The sequence below is a fragment of the Staurois parvus genome, unplaced genomic scaffold (assembly GCF_062004578.1).
Source record: "Staurois parvus isolate SC_StPar_1 unplaced genomic scaffold, SC_StPar_1.0 ptg000487l, whole genome shotgun sequence".
NCBI classification, from domain to species: Eukaryota; Metazoa; Chordata; class Amphibia; order Anura; family Ranidae; genus Staurois; species Staurois parvus.
In genome coordinates this window covers 618,389-630,222 of record NW_028318283.1, presented here as the reverse complement: position 1 = coordinate 630,222, position 11,834 = coordinate 618,389, and the positions used below count along the sequence as shown (strand labels likewise).

Here is an 11,834-nt window from a genome sequence, read left to right as displayed (position 1 = left end):
GATGTCAGGTATATGTGAGTATCACACGGCAGACCCCTCTGGATTCCTTACTCTATGTATATACTGCATTTCCTACCAGAAAGTGCAAATCATCAAAGCTTCTGCTCCCTTTAGATCTGAGAAGTTCTGACTCAATAGGTGGCATACTGGACCTCTACAGAGAGACCACTGCTTCCACACAGAGAGCAAGGGTTCTTCTCTGCAACATGCTGGCAGAAGAAAGGCTTTTCTGTTTAAACATAGAGTTCGATTGGGCTTTGATTAGCCCCCACGACTCTATCTCAGATGGGGACAAAAGCCATCAGCTGGGAAAAGCCATTGTATTGTGTATAATCACAGTGGATGTCTGCGGAGGTCGTGGAGGGACATAGACATGCGATGGATTCCCGAGAAGACGGTAATTGGCCCAGAGGGTCTCGGCCCAGACGGAAGCCTGACTTGTAATGTGACACTTTACAGCTAAATGCGGCATCTTCCCACACTAATCTCTGTATGAGGACAATGCTGAATTCACACAGACAGGGGGTCATAGGGGGCCATGAATCCTCTGTTATCAGGGGGGAGGCTGGAGGAGATACTCTGAGGTGTGGGACTGCACTTTATCTTCCGCCCTGTCCCACAGGAGCAGACAATTAGGCTACTGCCAGGAAAGAGTATATATATATATATATATATATATATATACAGTGCTCCAGCATAAATGAGTACACCCCTTTTGAAAAGTAAGATTTTAATCAATATCTCAATGAACACAACTATTTCCAAAATTTTGACAACAGTGAGTTTTATAGAACATTTTGTTTGGCTCATTACATGAAAGTAAAGTTAATAATATCACTTAGATTACAAATTCTTCAGTTTTACTCAAATTAGTTGATGCAGAAATGAATCCACCGCACAACAAAACTCCTCCATCTAGTATTTTGTATGACTGCCATGATTTGTAAGGACGGCACCAAGTCTTCTAGGCATGGAATGAACAAGTTGGCGACATATTGCGACATCGATCTTTTTTCCATCCTTCAAGAATGACCTGTTTTAGTGCCTGGATGCTGGATGGAGAGTTGATGCTCAGCTTGTCTCTTCAGAATTCCCCATAGGTGTTGGATTGGGTTCAGGTCAGGAGACATACTTGGCCACTGAATCACTTTCTCCCTGTTCTTCTTTAGAAAAACAACAGTGACCTTAGATGTGTGTTTTGGATCATTGTCATGTTGGAAAAGTGCACGACGACCAAGGACACAGAGTGATGGGATCATCTTCTCTTTCAATATAGAGCAGTACATCTGTGAATTAATGATACCATCAATGAAATACAGCTCCCTGACACCAGCAGCACTCATGCAGCCCCACAGAAGGACACTGCCACCACCATGTTTCACAGTAGGCACCATGCAATTTTCTTTGTACTCCTCACCTTTGTGACACCATACAGTTTTGAAGCCCTCAGTTCCAAAAACATTTATCTTGGTCTCATCACTCCAGAGTACAGAGTCCCAGTAGTCTTCTTCTTTTTCAGAATGGGCCCTGGAAAACTCTTGGCTTTTTGTGCATGGGTTTTAGGAGAGGCTTCCTTTGTGGGCGACACTCATACCATACCTCTGCAGTGTACGCCGTATTGTGTCACGGGAACAAGTCACCCCAGTTTGGCTTTCTACTTCTTTAGCTAACTGCAGTGAACGTGCATGGAGATTTTCTTCAACCCTTCCCATCAGAAGACGCTCCTGTTGAGGTGTTCAACAAATATAAAAATAATCCCCCTGCGCTCCACTGGTGAGAACAAACACAACCCCAAATATATGCAAGCTGCTACCACCTATTCCCAATACCACAGGATGTATAACATAAAAAAAACAATATTGGTGAAGCGCTTCACATGAAAAACTAAATAAGTAGGTGCAATGATATAAAAATACATATAAAGTTACCACACTGTATTGAAAGGTATAGATAACTAGTGCTAAATAATCCCCCAAAAAATAAAGTGCCTCCTCACCCTAACCATGCGACCCCTAAGGGCCACAATGCTTTAGGTAATATAGTTCCACAAGACTGGGGATCTCTGTAATAATACTCCTGTAGTACCACTCAGTCTCCTCTGCCTGGTCACTTATGTCCTCAGATGGTAATACCCCCGGGATAATCACAAGGCCATAGAGAGGTAGACAAAGAGAGCCTCCATAGTGGCAGAGGAGACTGAGTGGTACTACAGGAGTATTATTACAGAGATCCCCAGTCTGGTGGAGCCAGGGGCGGACTGACCATTTGGAAACTTGGACACTGCCCGGGGGCCCGGGGTCAGTAGGGGGCCCCATGAGATGCCCCTGGTACCTTTTTCATAGGGTTTTTTGAGTTTGAGCAAGGACACAGGTGCCCCATGATCCCCTATTGCCCGGGGGGCCCCATGAGTTGTCAGTCCGCCCCTGGGTGGAGCTATATTACCTAAAGCATTGTGGCCCTTAGGGGTCGCATGGTTAAGGTGAGGAGGCACTTTAGCCACTTTTGGATTACGATATACACGTGGCATGCTAACACACATCATGTTTGGAGTGAAGAATTGAAGCACTGACATCGCGGTGTTTGTTTGCACATGAAATGTCAAGCACTTTGTTATTGCACTTTATTGTGGATTTTACTTTTAACCAATATTCATACTCATACTGAGCACCTGTCACTTTCAGTTAGTGTGCAATGTAATGTACAGTATATTATGTTTACTGTGCATATATTGTATTTTGGCACGATCCAGTCAGCAAACGCATGACCTGTTTTGCACTTTCAGCACTTGGCACTTATATATTTTTTGGGGGGATTATTTAGCACCAGTTATCTATATCTTTCAATACAGTGTGGTCACTTTATATGTATTTTTATATCATTGCACCTACTTATTTAGTTTTTCATGTGAAGCGCTTCACCAATATTGTTTTTTTTTCCCTGTTGAGGTGTTAACTTCTGTGGACAACCTGGACATCTCTGTGAGATGGTTGCAGTTCCACCTTTGTTACATTTTTGTATCACTTTTGCTTCAGTATTTTGACTGATAAATAACGTTTTGCTGATCTTCTTGTAGCCTTCACCTTTCTAGTGTAAAGAAATTATTTTCTTTCTCAGGCCCTGTGACATTTCTCTTCCATGTGGTGCCATTGCTCGCAGCATGAAATGGGAGTGGTTTCCTTTGTTAGGTAACACCCTTTTATAATCACCTGTCCTCTGGACACCTGTTTAATGAATAATTAGACTCACCTGGAGTTGAATTCTTGTTAATTAGGATTTTAGTGTCTAAAATTTAGGTTTGCTCCTAATGCAGGCCATAGATGGGTCGAAAATCGGCCGATTTTTCAGCCGAAAATAAAATCGGCCGATTTTTGGATCGTTAGTGGGTTAATAGGTCGGCCGTTTTTCGGTATTTTGGCAGATTTTTTTTTCGGTAAAGTTTGAAAAAAATAGGCCGATTTTGCCAATTGGCCGATCTTTGCAGCAATGATGGGAAAATCGGCCGATCTTTGTACCGATAAAAAATCTGCGCATGAGCAGTGACCTGCAAGAGGAAGACAAAAAGAAGAAGAGGATGAAGAAGAGGATGAAGAAGAGGAGGAAGAGGATGAAGAAGCAGAAGAAGAAGAGGATGAAGAAGAAGAGGATGAAGAAGAAGAAGAGGATGAAGAAGTGGATGAAGAAGAAGAGGATGAAGAAGAAGAAGAGGAGGAAGAGGATGAAGAAGCAGAAGAAGAAGAGGATGAAGAAGAAGAGGATGAAGAGGAAGAAGAAGAGGATGAAGAAGAGGATGAGGAAGAGGATGAAGAAGCAGAAGAAGAAGAGGATGAAGAAGAAGAAGAGGACAAAGAGGATGAAGAAGAAGAAGAGGATGAAGAAGAAGAAGAAGAAGAAGAAGAGGATGAAGAAGAAGAAGAAGAGGATGAAGAAGAGGATGAAGAAGAAGAATTCCAGTCTGGCAAAGTGTCACTGCAGACAGCTCTGCTATTTCTTTGACATTTATAGCGGCTGCAACATTGTATCTATTTATTTCCGAATAAAAACATCTGTATCCGAAATGTATACAAATAGATACAATGTTGCAGCCGCTATAAATGTCAAAGAAATAGCAGAGCTGTCTGCAGGGACACTTTTTGCCGGCTGTAGACTGGATGAAAATCGGCCAATATTTTTTTTACCGTTCCTGGTAATGTCGGCCGATTGAACGACCAATTTTTTGTTTTATTAAAGAAAAATCGGCCGGTTTTCTCCCCATCTATGGTCTGCATTAGACTTTCATTTTTTGCAGCATAGTCTTGAATTAATTTGTTAGAAAAAATACTTTTTTATGTGTGCAAATTAACAAATCTTGTTTGCAATCAATGGCCGGCATTTGTGGGAGGCTTTTATAGTATAGTGTCCCATAGAAAATGTGGATTCTGAAAGGAAAGGAAAGGTTTTCTGACAAATCTGTTGGGGTGTACTCATTTATGCTGATCACTGTATATATACACAGTGTATTTATATATGAAGTGGCTGTAAAGAGGCTGCAGGAGAAGAGAAGCATTGAGGTGCAATAAAGTAGGAAATGTAGGAAAAAATGAGCATGCAGCAAAAGCAGTGCTGCAACCGGATCACATGGTTTATCCTGCTGAAGGACAACTACTTTATGTCACCAAATGGGCCATAGTTCCAATTTTCCAATTTAGTTTTAGGCGGAGGGTCCCTTTCCCACCTCAAGGGAGCCACCCTAATGATTGGCGTTATCTGACGCAGCGCCTCTTCCAGGAATTTCTGTTTTCATAGGAAATGTCATCCGATTTGTCAGGATTATAATGAGTCAGATCACAGCGTTGCAGCATGACATCACTACTGCATGTGTGAGCGACATGACAGCGCAACGCTCTGCTGCGGTCCCAGGGGGAGAAATGCGTCATTCTCGGGGGAGCGCACAGGATATTTTTAGCGTACATGTTTTCAGACTGAGCTAAACAAAGATCTAAGTTTATACTCCTCACCCTCCGACCGCCTTCCTGATCCACGCAGAATCCGCGGATAAAAACAGATGAGGAGATCAAAATAGAAGGAGAAAGATTCATGGAAAACGATGGAGCTCCCAGATCCGACTGTGATGTCATCGAATGTGTATATAGCAGAGATACCGAGAATTATACCGGAGTACAGGACAGGAGAAGTGGGACTGTGCAGAGTCCATACATACAGAATAAGGACGGATACCGAGAATTCCACCCGCCATCCAGGACAGGAGAAGTGGGGCTGTGCAGAGTCCATACATACGGAATAGGAACAGATACCAAGCATGATACCCGGCATCCAGAACAGGAGAAGTGGGACTGTGCAGAGTCCATACATATAAAATAAGGACAGATACCAAGAATGACACCCGGCATCCAGGACAGGAGAAGTGGGACTGTGCAGAGTCCATACATACAGGATAAGGACAGATACCGAGAATGACACCCGGCATCCAGGACAGGAGAAGTGGGACTGTACAGAGTCCATCCATACAGAATAAGGACGGATACCGAGAATGACACCCGGCATCCAGGACAGAAGTGGGACTGTGCAGAGTCCACCCATACAGAATAAGGACAGATACCAGGAATGACACCCGGCATCCAGGACAGGAGAAGTGGGACTGTGCAGAGTCCATACATACAGAATAAGGACAGATACCAGGAATGACACCCGGCATCCAGGACAGGAGAAGTGGGACTGTGCAGAGTCCATACATACAGAATAAGGACAGACACCGAGAATTACACCCGGCATACAGGCAGGGCCAGATCTAGCCTGATCTGGGGGTGCAGTAAAGAAAATTCAAGGGGCACAATGACAACACTGTGTGTGGGTCACTGACAGTCTGTCACACTGTGTCACAACCTGGGAAACACTAGTATGTATTAATCTGTCATCAGATTAGGGTGATTAAACAGACCCTTTGACCCCTTTTATCAGGTGTCCCCCATTAGAGTCCCCTCCTAAGTTAGGGTTTCTAACAGTCCCCCATTGCATCAAGTTTCCCATCAGAGTTCCCCCTTACATCAGGATACTCAGCAGAATGCTCCCATTACATCAGGGTCCCCACCAGAGTCCCCCTTACATCAGGGTCCCCACACAAGTTCCCCTTACTTCAGGGTCCCCACCAGAGTCCCCCTTACATCAGGGTCCCCACCAGAGTCCCCCTTACATCAGGGTCCCCACACAAGTTCCCCTTACTTCAGGGTCCCCACCAGAGTCCCCCTTACTTTAGGGTCCCCACACAAGTCCCCCTTACTTCAGGGTCCCCACCAGAGTCCCCCTTACATCAGGTTCCTTGTCAGAATGCTTCCTTTCATCAGATGTCCCCATCACTGTGCCCCCTCACATCAAGTGTTCCCATCAGAGTGCCCTGTAACATATGATCAGTTACCCCATCAGAGTGCCCCTTTAGATCAGCTATCTGAATCAGAGTTCCCTTTTACATCAGGTATCCCCATCACAGTGCTCTCTTACATTAATTGCCCCTACAATACTGGGTCATGGATCAGTGGATGCACTCTCAGAGACCTGGGGGGCTCAAATAAAATCTGGGGGGGGGGGCACAGCCCAACCCAGCACCCTCCTAGATCTGGTCCTACATACAGGACAGGAGAAGTGGGACTGTGCAGAGTCCATACATACAGAATAAGGACAGATACAGAGATTTACACCCGGCATCTAGGACAAGAGAAGTGGGACTGTGCAGAGTCCATACATACAGGATAAGGACAGATACCGAGAATTACACCCGGCATCCATTACAGGAGAAGTAGGACTGTGCAGAGTCCATACATACAGGATAAGGACAGATACCGAGAATTACACCCGGCATCCGGGACAGGAGAAGTGGGACTGTGCAGAGTCCATACATACAGAGTAAGGACAGATACCGAGAATTACACCCGGCATCTAGGACAGGAGAAGTGGGACTGTGCAAAGTACATACAGTACATACAGAGTAAGGACAGATACCGAGAATTACACCCGGCATCCATTACAGGAGAAGAAGGACTGTGCAGAGTCCATACATACAGGATAAGGACAGATACCGAGAATTACACCCGGCATCCAGGACAGGAGAAGAAGGACTGTGCAGAGTCCATACATACAGGATAAGGACAGATACCGAGAATTACACCCGGCATCCAGGACAAGGGAAGTGGGACTGTGCAGAGTCCATACATACAGGATAAGGACAGATACCGAAAATTACACCCGGCATCCAGGACAGGAGAAGTGGGACTGTGCAGAGTCCATACATACAGGATAAGGACAGATACCGAGAATTACACCCGGCATCCAGGACAGGAGAAGTGATACTGTGCAGAGTCCATACAATGAATTATGAATTCCCATTACCATATTAAATCTCCTATGAGATAGTATTGGTTGGGATTACATTCATTTTAAATAGCAGGTACTGCAGGTAGTGCTCACAGTGGGCGTAGCGTTGTACAATAATTCTGGGATCTATCTTCATCTGTTCAGTATTACTGACACTCTACAGGTTTTCACACTTAAAGGTCCCCCCCACCTCCCCGTCACATTGTGCCTCTAATTCCCCAGATTGTGCTCAATAATCGGCAGTAATTTGGCTCATTTGCATTCCATACTTAGAAGCACTTGTGGGGGGGGGGGGGGGGCAGTGGGGGGAGGTAGGGGGTTATCTGTGTTTTTTGAGCTAGAAGCAGACAAGATTCCGGATAATCGGAACAGAAAGCAAGTGCACACAGATATGGCCTGTCCCGGGAGAGAGACATAACAATGACAAATGACAAGTACAAGTGACAAACGAATTCATTGCCTACTAATAACTGACATTTACTGAACACAACGCCGCTGTCACTGGCAGAGACATGGAGATAATGGCCTCCCAATAGTAGCTGGATATCAGTACTACATGGATGCATTATCCCTTTCACTGCCACAGTGTTTTTTGTTTTTTTTATTGCTTTTTATAGATTTTCTGAAGATAGACTCCCTGGAGAATAAAATAGCGATAGTTCCAATTTTTTTTTTTTGTTTCACACAATATTAGCGCGACAGTTTCTCATGCGCAAATTTTTAGAAAAATTAAAAAAAAGAATTCAGTAAAAAAAAACATACTAAAATTATTTTAGGGCACATAGATGCAACATTTTACCCATTTTTGGGCAAGACATAAAAGAGGAGGTTGTGTCGAGCAAATAGATACCCAACATGTCAAGTCTTCAAATTGTGACGCTTTAAAAAGCCCCTATCAGCTTAGAGTTAACTGTAAATTATAGGCATTAGATATACATGGGGTGGGAGATGGAGACAAAAATGATTTCTCCATGTCCTTGTGAACAGGGTTTTACTGGTACCACGACCCTAACTGGAAATAGAATAAATGAGACCCTAACCAGAAAAGCTGATGAGGCGTTGAAGGTAAATTACAGACGTGGAATTATTTACTCCAGTGTGCGTGGCAACATGTAACATGATTAACACAGCTGATGTCCTGCCCAGGGGCGGACTGACCTCAACCCCATAGAACACCTTTGGGATGAATTAGAGGGGAGACTAGAAAAAAATATATATTTTAACCACTTCCAGTCCGGACACTTTCACCCCCTTCCTGACCAGGGCAATTTTCAGCTTTCAGCGCTATCACACTTTGAATGACAATTGCGCGGTCATGCAACACTGTACCTAAATTTAATTTTTTACCATTTTTTTGAGACAGATAAAACTTTATTTTGGTGGTATTTATTCACTGCTGGGATTTTTATTTTTTTTGCTATGTAAATGAAAATGTCCAAAAATTTTGAAAAAAAGTGTTTTTTTTATAAAATTTTGCTAATAAATAATATTTCATCATAAATCTTTGCCAAAATTTATTCCGTTATCTTTTTAGTAAAAAAAAAAAAATCCAAATTAGTTTATAACCAAAAATTATAATTTTTAAACATTTTTATTTTATTTTTTTATATTATTATTTTTTATTTTTTTTTACATACTGTCACCCTAGCAGTACAGTGTCACCATGGTGACACTGTACTACTTGTGGGGGTGATGAAGATTTTTTTTTTTTTTTTTTTACACTGATTGCTTTTACACCCATATAGGATGTAAAAGCAATCATTTCTCTTTCATTCTTGCACTCATTGAGAAGTACTGAGTGAGCTGTGATTGGTCACAGCTTGTCACATGGTACTGTTGTGAATAGCCCTGTACCATGTGATCTCTGTGATCATTCACAGATTTCACACGTAGTAAGCAATGAGGTCAGAAGTGACATCTTGCTTACTACTTTGCATGTGATCACTGATTGGCCAATCAGTGATCACATGATCGGGACCTCGTACAGAGGTCCCGTCCGACGATCGGTGTTTTACTGTGTCCGGAGGACACAGCAGGCACCGGATCGCGGTGCTGCGCGCTCCGAGGGAGCGCGCACAAGCAGGGTGCGGGGAGGCCATTTATAAACGGCCACCCGACCCTGCACTGCCACCGTCCGGCCGTTTATATGCAACGGCCGGTCGGGAAGTGGTTAAAAATATTCTTCCCAAATATATTGACATATGCTACAATATTGAAATGCTACAATTTTGGCCATAGTCAATATATTTCAAAATATATTTCAATAAATATATATATGTCTTTAAAAATACATTTAATCTCCAATTTTGGAATGCATTTTCAAATATAAGTAAAAACATATGTTAAAATGACTTTTTTATATGTTAAAAAAAATCTAAAGAATATATTTTAAAAATATATATTTTCAAAAATATTTTTCATATGCTTTGTAATCTATAAAAAAACATTTCAACATGCAGTATATATATATATAATTTTTTTTCTAATATATTGAATACGGCCCAAATTGTAGTATATCAAATATATGTCAATATATTTGTAAAGAATATTTTTAAAATGTATTTAAAATATATTTTTCTTCCATGTGGGAAAGACTGCAGAAGAGCTGCTCGATTGCCTTGGATGCATGGGGCCTGAGCGTTGAGTGTTGAGTGTTTTCTAACCGTGCGTTTTGTTGCTTTTGTCTGACTGCCATGTTTGGGGTGCCATTAACAATAACTAAGAACCTGAATCTGAAACCTATGCTTATGAAGTGCTCTGCTTTGGGGGGGGGGGTGCACTTTGGATTTTTTCTGCTAAAAGATCTTCTCCCATCCAAGACAAATAGACAGAAAGCAATAAAAACCGAAAGCAATAAAAACCTGGTAGAGGTTCTAACCCTTCCTTACATCCCTTTCATCCAAAACAACTACAAAAATTCTCAATACCCTTTCACCTATGAAATGGGGCCCCATGGAAGTCTACACCGTATGGCTTCCTATGCTGGTCTACATAGCCAGTCTCCAGGTGCCAGTAAAGCCCATGGACATGCTGTTGGGTGTTCAACTGTTTGCTGGTGACTCTAAGGGGGGGGGGGTGAGTTAAGGGGTGGGGTGAGTGGGGAGGATGTGAATGATGGGGGCGCCATGATAAAGGTAGTGCATGGGCTGGGGTTTCTTCTCATGACAGATCCACTTTGACCAGGAGTGACACTGGTTGTCCTTCAGCTGTGACTCCATGAGGAAAAGGGACAAATTCACACCATTGGGGACCTTGAGGACCACATGGAAGAGCCGATCTGGAGGAACTTTATTTGTTTTTGTTTGCTCTCTCACAATACGCTCGTCCTCCCCGTGTTTTCTTCTTCTGCAATTCAAATATACAATGGTTCTAAGTGAAAAGCGGATTACAGGCAGGATTAGTGGACTTAAAGCGCGATTATTTCACTTATTTACAAACAGGAGTATCAGACTTCGTATTCTCCATAACTAATGGACTTTGAGTTAAACAGCTGATCTGGAGGTCAGAGGGTCACATAAATAAAAAGTCATTTCATGTGACATCGTGTCCAAAAATTCTGCAAAGTTAAAGAATTGTTTTATTGGGACGGCGGAGCTCCAAATTTATGCTCCTACGTGTGGCCAGTTGAAGAGGACCTGCCTTTGGTAACTTTTTGCTACTTCTTCCTGGGTTTTCAATTTACTTTGGTATGTTAGGTTGGCTTTTGGAGCAACCCTGGTGGTCCTGGGAGATAAGCCCCTCCCCCAACCCAAACACTTCAACCTAACCTTCCTGTGTTCATGTTTTCCCATAAGCCCATGCGGCCCTTCCTCCTCCTTCCTTTGCTCCCCAAGAAGCCGCTGCTGCTACAGCCGCCATCTTGGAAGTAGATATCCGTCCCAACAAAGACCGCAAGGTGCGGCAAACAGAGCCCAAAAGTCAACATATCTCTCTGAGACGTCTCATAAAGTTATACCGTTTCTTGGTCCGTCGTACCAATGCCAGCTTCAACAAAGTGGTTTTGAGACGTCTGTTCATGAGCCGCACCAACAGGCCACCACTGTCTCTGTCCCGTTTGATTTGCAAGATGAAGCTTCCTGGACGTGTGGTGGTTGGATGCATCACAGATGATGTCAGGATTCAAGATATCCCCAAACTCAAGGTGTGTGCACTTAAAGTGTCTTCTGGAGCACGCAGAATTCTTCTTAAATCTGGTGGACAACTTTTGACTTTTTGACCAGTTGGCTCTCGCTGCCCCTAAAGGCCAGAACACTGTTTTGCTTTCAGGTCCTCGCAAGGCATGTGAGGTGTACAGACACTTTGGAAAGGCACCTGGCACTCCTGTATAAATAGGAAGTGCAGGGCTAGTAAAATAACTCATAGGATATAAAAGTTCATATAAGTTCATATGATAAGTGTAGGTAAAAGATCCCTTCTGTAACAGAATTCAAAAAGCCTGTGCCTGGAAACAACGGTAAAATTGCGCACTCACC

General features: G+C 43.1%; 1 pseudogene; it reads left to right on the top strand.

Annotated features, from left to right (window-relative positions):
• The first annotated feature begins 378 nt into the window (after window positions 1-378).
• Window positions 379-11,578, top strand: LOC149452216 (large ribosomal subunit protein eL18 pseudogene; annotated as a pseudogene).
• The last annotated feature ends 256 nt before the right edge of the window (window positions 11,579-11,834 follow it).